Source organism: Apium graveolens, chromosome 8 (assembly GCF_009905375.1).
Source record: "Apium graveolens cultivar Ventura chromosome 8, ASM990537v1, whole genome shotgun sequence".
Taxonomy (NCBI): domain Eukaryota; kingdom Viridiplantae; phylum Streptophyta; class Magnoliopsida; order Apiales; family Apiaceae; genus Apium; species Apium graveolens.
In genome coordinates this window covers 215,740,592-215,749,375 of record NC_133654.1, presented here as the reverse complement: position 1 = coordinate 215,749,375, position 8,784 = coordinate 215,740,592, and the positions used below count along the sequence as shown (strand labels likewise).

At 35.3% G+C, this 8,784-nt stretch overlaps 1 pseudogene; it reads left to right on the top strand.

Annotated features, from left to right (window-relative positions):
* The first annotated feature begins 1,059 nt into the window (after positions 1–1,059).
* On the top strand, positions 1,060–2,641 carry LOC141677072 (putative calcium-transporting ATPase 13, plasma membrane-type; annotated as a pseudogene).
* Positions 2,642–8,784: the final 6,143 nt, after the last annotated feature.

The window sequence follows — 8,784 nt, the reverse complement described above, 5'->3', positions numbered from 1 at the left end:
ATTTTTTTATTCCGCATTTAATTCGATTATTCGGTACTGTTTGTATTCAACCCCCCCTTCTACAAACACATTGGGACCTAACACTAGCACTTGAAGTTCTTCTATGATTTCAGTACCTCTTAGAGTTTCCACAAGCTTGAGCCACTCATCCAATGAATAACCATTCAGGTAACCAGCTCTGAATCTCGAAAATCTGCCAGCTTTTATATTTAGAAAATGTCCATCCCTAGAAAGTCTGATCAGCCCCTTTGCCTTGAGCTCATTTGATCTTTGTTCAAATCTTGCAAGTTCCTCTGCATACTTTCTATCTTTTTCGTTCTTTTCAGTATTTGCTCTTGCATTTCTTTCATCCCTTTCTCTCACCCATACACATAATACAGCCTTTTAATCCCTTGTAATAGTATCCTTATCCTTCATCAAGCTAATCACTTTTTTGAATTCTGTGGTTGAAGGTGTGTCCATTAAGTTGCTGCCAAGTAGAGTGAAGGTACCATCATCATAATATATCCTAATTTCTGTATAAGATACAACCCAGACTCTGACTATTTCTTCAGCCAATTGTTGAAAGTATTTTTCATATGTGATGCACCAATTTAGTGGCAGAAAATCAGATTGATCATAACTGTTCGAGATTGCCCTTTCAGTAACTTGCAGTTTCTTTATTTTTCTTCCAACGGATTTGTAATGAGTTTTGACTGGTGGCTTGAATGAGGGTAGGTTTGAGATTTTATTCAAGATGGATTAGCTGGATGTGATTTATATTTTGAGTAGGGTGTTTGCAGTTGGTTTGTACAAAAACTTGGCCTTTGAGGTCAAGGATAGTTGAATGTTTAAGCTTATAGGTTTAGTGGTTCGAACAAGTTGGATTTGGATTGGATGGACATTTTACTTTGGTTCCGAACCATCCTCCTTCTACTTCTTTCTTCTCTCATCACCTCTTTTCTTATAGTCTCATTTCTTCTCATCTTGCTTTTTTTTTGGTACCAGTTGCTCTAGAAGATTGACTTGGATTTGAGTTAGAAGGTTTTTTATCATCTTGCTTTTATTGCTTCTGGTGTAATGGAATTCTTCCACCAAGCAGTCTGTTTAAACACAAATGGCAGTGCGTACAAGCCTAATTCATGTTCTGAGTTAGAGTTCTCAGGTAGTCCTACCGAAGTGGCACTTCTTTCTTGGGGTGTCTTGGACTTAAATATGGATACTGAGGAACTTAAAGAAAGTTTTGAACTTCTACAAGAAATATCATTCAATTCAGAAAAGAAGAGAAGTGGGATTATGCTTAATAAAAAGGCGTATAACACTCTACATGTGCATTGGAGAGGAGCTGCAGAGATGATAATTGAAATGTGCACTCAGTACTATGACTCCCTCGAAATTTTCAAAGCTATGGAGGATACTGAAATCGAGAAATTTAACCAATCAGTTCAAGGTATGGTTGTCAATAGTCTCTGCTGTATAGTGTTTGCACACACAGAAGTCTCTGCACATGAATATGATGTTGGAAAGACAAAACTCAAAGACAACAACTTGACCCTGTTAGGTGTAGTTGGCATTAAGGATCCATGCCGACCTGGTGCGAGGAAAGCTGTCCAAGATTGTCAACATGTTGGAGTAAACGTGAAGATGCTCACATGAGACAATGTTTTAACTACAATAGCAATATCCACTGAGTGTGGAATACTAAAGCTTGACCAGGACTTGGATGGAGTAGTGGTTGAGGGTGCCGAATTTAGGAACTACACCGAAGCGGAGCAATTGGAAAAAGTAGGTCAAATCTGTGTGATGGCAAGATCATCATCTTCTGACAAGATAGAAATGGTAAAATGCCTTAGAGAAAAGGGCCACGTGGTTGCAGTTTTTGGCGATGGGAAAAATGATGCACCAGCCCTAAAAGAAGCTAATATTCGTCTTTCATTGGGGATCTAGGGAAATAAAATCGCGAAAGAGGGCTCATATATTGTTATTTTAGATTATAATTTTTCATCTGTGGTAACTGCTATAAAATGGGGAAGATATGTTTACAACAACATTCAGAAATTTCTTCAGTTCCATCTGACGGTAAATGTGGTAACTCTGGTAACAAACTTTGTGGTAGCTGTGCATCCAAAGATGTGCCACTATCATCAGTCCAGTTACTTTGGGTAAATCTTATTCTGGACATACTAGGCGCTCTTGCGCTTGTAACTGAACATCGGAGCAAGGAGCTTATGAACAAAAGGCCCATGGGTATGGGTCGTACTCAGCCAATTATTTAAAATATAATGTGGAGGAACCTAATAGCTCAGGCCTTGCTTCGGATTGCAGTTTTCTTGACATTACACTTCAAAGGGGAAGCGATCTTCAGTGTTGACGAGAAGACAAAAGATGCTTTGCTTTTCAATACCTTTATCTTTTGCCAAGTTTTCAACGAGTTCAACAAGAGGAATCTGGAAAATAAGAATATTTTGAAGGGATACATAAGAGCAAGATGTTTATCGAAAAAATTGGGATCACGATACTTACCCAGGTTGTGATGGTTCAAATTCTAATGAAGTATGCAGGTATAGAGAGGTTGAACTGGGAGTTATGGGGAGTATGCATTGGTATAGCTATCCTATCTTGGCCTATTGGTTTCCTGGTAAAGTACATACATGTTCCATAGAAAGCCATTATTCAGCTTTCCTAAGTGAAGAAAGTAAAAGAAGTTGTTGAAGAACTTGAAGTTATCTTCATTGATAACGGATTAAGTTTTTGGGTGGTTAAAATTGTTTTGGTTTTTATGTGGACGACAATGGTTATATGTTAGGACTTAGGAGTTATGTTATCAGCATGCCTTTTTGTAAGTCATATGTCATAGCCTATTTGTATATTCGAGGATTCAACTCAACTCAAATAAGAATGTAATAAGTAAATAGTGGATCGACCGTCAGAGAGATCTCGCAAAGTAATATCTGTCAAAGGATTCAGAAACAAGGTTCATCTACAGACTTGAGGAGGTAATTCACTGGAAGAAGTTCAAGAAGTTGATCATGCCTCAGTGATATAAATCAAGATTGTGGATTTAATCAAGTGACAGAGATCTCGTCAGAGTATCATTAATTACAAGGATTTAATCTGAAGAAAATCAAAGCGTCAAAGTCAAGACATGAAGAAACGTCACGGAAGTTAGTCACTCATGAACCAGACAGTACATCGAGTGTCAACGTTGAAGTGGTGGAATTGATTCATAATTCTCAGTGATTTTTAGAAGATATTCGGAAGATTGGTTGCTGCTCAGGGTTAGTATTAATTCTCTATTAATTAATTAAGTCATATAATTTAATTAAGAAAATAAATTATATCTACAAAGATTAATTTATTTGATTAATTAAATTAATTGATTAATTAATTCAGAATTAATATTAAGGTTTTTCAGAATTTTTAATTGGTTAAAATCTGTTTTAATTCCAAAAAGACAACTGATTGTATTAGTATGACAATCGGTATGACAATCAATAGTCATACCGAAAGTCATGCTAATTCAGTTGATTGTCTTACCAGAATTATTATTAGATTAAAATCACTTATTAATTCAGCAAAAACAATCTGCTTGAACTACTATGACAATCGGTATGACAATTGATTGTCATACCGAAAGTCTTGCTAGTTCATTCTGATTGTCTTGCTAGTTCTAAGGATAGTCCTACCGATTGTCTTGCTGAGCTCAGGATTGTCTTGCCAGGTCAATTCTATTCTGTTGATTAAAAAGAAGCAGACAAGCAGCAGTTCACTACAACTCAATCATCCAACTGAAAATATTTCATTGTTCTCTGCTGAAATTCAAAGATCAATTTCTAGATTGCAAAGTTAAATCCAATCAACTAGAAACCTTTATCTTGTTCTTGTGTAATAATCTAGCGGATCAAAATCCCTAGAACTTAATCTCAAATCGCGTTTAGCATTTGATTCTAATTATTGCAAAAATAGAAAAAGTTCATGTCGAATTTATTCTAGATTTGTGATAATTGATTTAAGATTAATACCTTGTAATCGATACAGTTGTTGTAACACCTTTCAAGTTTAATAATATTTTTATTTAACTTGAATTTTGTTTCACATTTTTTATTCCGCATTTAATTCGATTATTCGGTACTGTTTGTATTCAACCCCCCTTCTACAAACACATTGGGACCTAATAATCTTGAGAATATTACGACATATCAGACACCTGCTGCACATTACACTTGGAATTGTACTCTAGTAAGATGTGTACAAGTGTACTCCTGGTTGGTAAGTCAAAAGAGGAAGTCAATGCACCACAGTTCATGGACTTTGCAGCTGCAGATCTATTGGACTATGCAATTTCTTCTTCACAATCTCACTTCAGGTTGGTATGAACTAGTATACTGCTCAAGCAATCGTCAAGGACATGGTATGGCACTCTAACAGAAGTTATAATTTTATATGAATAAGTAGAGTCGTCATATTAATAACTATCTTATCACTAAGCACAATCATATTGTTTTATATGTGCAGTGGTATATTGATTATGCAACATAACAATTAGTATCTAAAGTACTTGATAAGTATCGGTCAATGATATGTTGTTAACATTATGTTGCAGATATTTGTAAGCTTTTGACATGAATGAGAATTACTTAGACTTTACCCTAAGTGATCAATGTTTTATCAAAAACTCATTCATTTTGAAAAACAAAAATTAAACTTCTTTCTACATTAGTGATTTCTTATTTCATGTAAAATCTTTTGAAATCACTATTGTAAATCATTTTCTCTCTATTACCATATGTTCTATGATACAGGTTCAGTCTCCAATGACTTTCTTTCATTGACAGTCATGAGGTTGAAAACCCACAACGTCTATCCCAGACTGTAAAGACAAACACAAAAAAAAAAACAGAACCAACCAACACTCTCTTACCACTAAATGTAGTATGAATGAGCGTGAGGGAGATAGTGCCTTAGTGCACCACATAAGGAAGGTTCTGTAGTCAACCCAATAGCTCTGTCTCCTACATAGATGAGTAGTTATTAAACCGAGATAACTGCTAGCCCCCATACATCTTCTCAAAAAGATGTAATGGCTGAAAAGGCACAAAAACAGTTACTAGATTCATTCTCTCAACAGGGTGCGTCTATTGAAATTTGCCTCTCGGCCAAGGTATCCGATGTAGTGTCACCATTTCAAACATAAACAATTCTTGATGCACAAGGAAATATTACACACACAAAGGATGAGTTGACAGAAACAAGAGTTTCGACCATTTTAAGGTCAGATTCGATTGTTTAAGGTTCGTTAATGGACCAATTGCCTTTACAGGTGTTAGGAGAGGATACTGATCCAAAAGCCATATGTCAGTGGTCAGTGTCTACCTCCCCAGGCTTAAATCCCCTGGATGCATCTGCGGATAGTGGATCTGACATAGGTACAGATCGGCAACTTGTTGACAATGATTCAGATATAACCTGATGAGTCACAAGGAAATGTCTTCACAGACATTAGAAGGGAACTTTGATCTTTATGCTAAATTCTTTGGATCATTGTTTACCTTCCCAGAATTCAAATCTGGAACCCTAAAAGGGAAACTAGCAACTTGTAAATTATGACTCAGATTCATCTGACGAGTTTAACAAGGATGGGGATTTATGAACTCCCATTGCACCACCTGTGACCTCCTTAAGGATGGCTAAGGTGATTTTCCTTGCAGGTATAGCTGATTTTTGGAGCTATGAGAGGAGTGATACACTTGTGAGAAAGAGTGTAAACACGAGTGGAGAGAAGAGTGAAACTCATGTGAGGTACACTAAACAGAATCACACACTCACAGTGAGGAAGAAAGAGAAACTACTTGTTATTTCTTTTCTAACTAAGTAAATATGAGAACTCCTTCAGACGACGGCATACATTCCTTCTTTAAGGGGGAGATAAAAGCTTAAGTAATAGTTTGGAGGATTCCTCAACTAAGGGGGAGAAATAGCAGGGAGGAAGAAAAAGATCCTAAAATTATACACTACACCACACCATTGTTGTTTCTAACTACGGATCCTATTGTACGGGAGATGTGGTAAACACAAGGTGATTTCCTAGTAAGGGAAGAAGCAGTTAGGGGAGTACCATTGGTTTTTATCTACGGATCCTATTGTACGGGAGAGGTGGTAAAACGAAGGTGATCTTCTTTAATCAGTTGATTCTCATAGGGGGAGAAGCAAGAGAGATATGTGCTTCTCAACAGGAAATGTGGTTGTACAAAAGAAGATGAAACTACTTGAAGATATGTTCAGTCTAGAGGAACATCTACTTGGAATCTGGAAAATGTTAAATCTCATCCAGAACTTTTCTGCTATTTACTTTGCATGTATGTTTATATCTTTTTCTTATTTGTTAGTTGAGTTATCCTCTAGGTATTTGTGTGTTATTGTCTAACAAACAAATAGGGGGAGATTGTAAGTCATATGTCATAGCCTATTTATATATTCGAGGATTCAACTCAACTCAAATAAGAATGTAATAAGTAAATAGTGGATCGACCGTCAGAGAGATCTCGCAAAGTAATATCTGTCAAAGGATTCAGAAACAAGGTTCATCTACAGACTTGAGGAGGTAATTCACTGGAAGAAGTTCAAGAAGTTGATCATGCCTCAGTGATATAAATCAAGATCGTGGATTTAATCAAGTGACAGAGATCTCGTCAGAGTATCATTAATTACAAGGATTTAATCTGAAGAAAATCAAAGCGTCAAAGTCAAGACATGAAGAAACGTCACGGAAGTTAGTCACTCATGAACCAGACAGTACATCGAGTGTCAACGTTGAAGTGGTGGAATTGATTCATAATTCTCAGTGATTTTTAGAAGATATTCAGAAGATTGGTTGCTGCTCAGGGTTAGTATTAATTCTCTATTAATTAATTAAGTCATATAATTTAATTAAGAAAATAAATTATATCTACAAAGATTAATTTATTTGATTAATTAAATTAATTGATTAATTAATTCAGAATTAATATTAAGGTTTTTCAGAATTTTTAATTGGTTAAAATCTGTTTTAATTCCAAAAAGACAACTGATTGTATTAGTATGACAATCGGTATGACAATCAATAGTCATACCGAAAGTCATGCTAATTCAGTTGATTGTCTTACCAGAATTATTATTAGATTAAAATCACTTATTAATTCAGCAAAAACAATCTGCTTGAACTACTATGACAATCGGTATGACAATTGATTGTCATACCGAAAGTCTTGCTAGTTCATTCTGATTGTCTTGCTAGTTCTAAGGATAGTCCTACCGATTGTCTTGCTGAGCTCAGGATTGTCTTGCCAGGTCAATTCTATTCTGTTGATTAAAAAGAAGCAGACAAGCAGCAGTTCACTACAACTCAATCATCCAACTGAAAAATACAAGAACACAGCAGCCGCCTAAGAAATATTTCATTGTTCTCTGCTGAAATTCAAAGATCAATTTCTAGATTGCAAAGTTAAATCCAATCAACTAGAAACCTTTATCTTGTTCTTGTGTAACAATCTAGCGGATCAAAATCCCTAGAACTTAATCTCAAATCGCGTTTAGCATTTGATTCTAATTATTGCAAAAATAGAAAAAGTTCATGTCGAATTTATTCTAGATTTGTGATAATTGATTTAAGATTAATACCTTGTAATCGATACAGTTGTTGTAACACCTTTCAAGTTTAATAATATTTTTATTTAACTTGAATTTTGTTTCACATTTTTTATTCCGCATTTAATTCGATTATTCGGTACTGTTTGTATTCAACCCCCCCTTCTACAAACACATTGGGACCTAACACTTTTTTTTCAAGATAATTTTCTGTATGTTATAGTGCACACATTTCCCCCTTAAGAGTAAACCCTTTTCAAGTTTCAATTTCTCAAAGTCTTTTACATCGAAATCTAGTTTATTAATACCATGTAACAATTTTTAGCTTGAAAAAACAACTCATTAGCTTATTGTATTCCACCGAATAAACTAAGCTTGAAAAAAATAACTCAGTAGCTTTCTATTCAATATCTCATCGTGTTATTCCTAATGAACTAACAATGAGATTTACAGAAGGGGGGTTGAATGTAAATCTCAAAACTTTTTCAAGTTTTGAGCAGTTTCAAAGGCTATGTGTTTAAGATAAACAAGTGTATGAATTGCTTTAAGCTAATACAGATAGATATATATTCAAACACTAATGTAAAGAATACAACAGACCTTAAAAACTTTTCTGGTGGATTGTTGTTCCACCAGAGATGGTATTTCAGAAAATCTGTGATTCAAGAAGTTGATCACAGCTGCGTCCTAGTACAAACTAGATAATTTTTCTCTCAAGATTTTTCTAAACAACTCTGGAAAAATTCATTTCTAATTACTAGCTGCTACTTGGTTTATATATCACCAAGTTTATAAGTGAAGACAAAGATAAAAAGTACAATAATAAAATAAGTTCTCCACTTGTTTCTACTCCATTTTACTCCAGTGCATTGTTGACTATTGCCTCTTTATGCTAGAGTAGAACGGCTGCTTTTTCTGATGTTCCTGAATTAGGCTACCACATCTCAGTTGTCTCTGTCAACCCATGTGCCTCTGTTTGTAGGTACAACTACCACTTGTCAACTGCTATTTAACAGAACATCCGTTGAAGCCTTCATCCGTTGATGGCTTTATCCGTTGATGTGTTAGCAGTTAAAGCTCTATCCGTTGATACACTCATCCGTTGAAGGATGTTATCCGTTGAAGCTTTAGAGACATCCGTTGAAGCTTTGTTTCTCATCCGTTGAAGGTCTTTAAGTTATC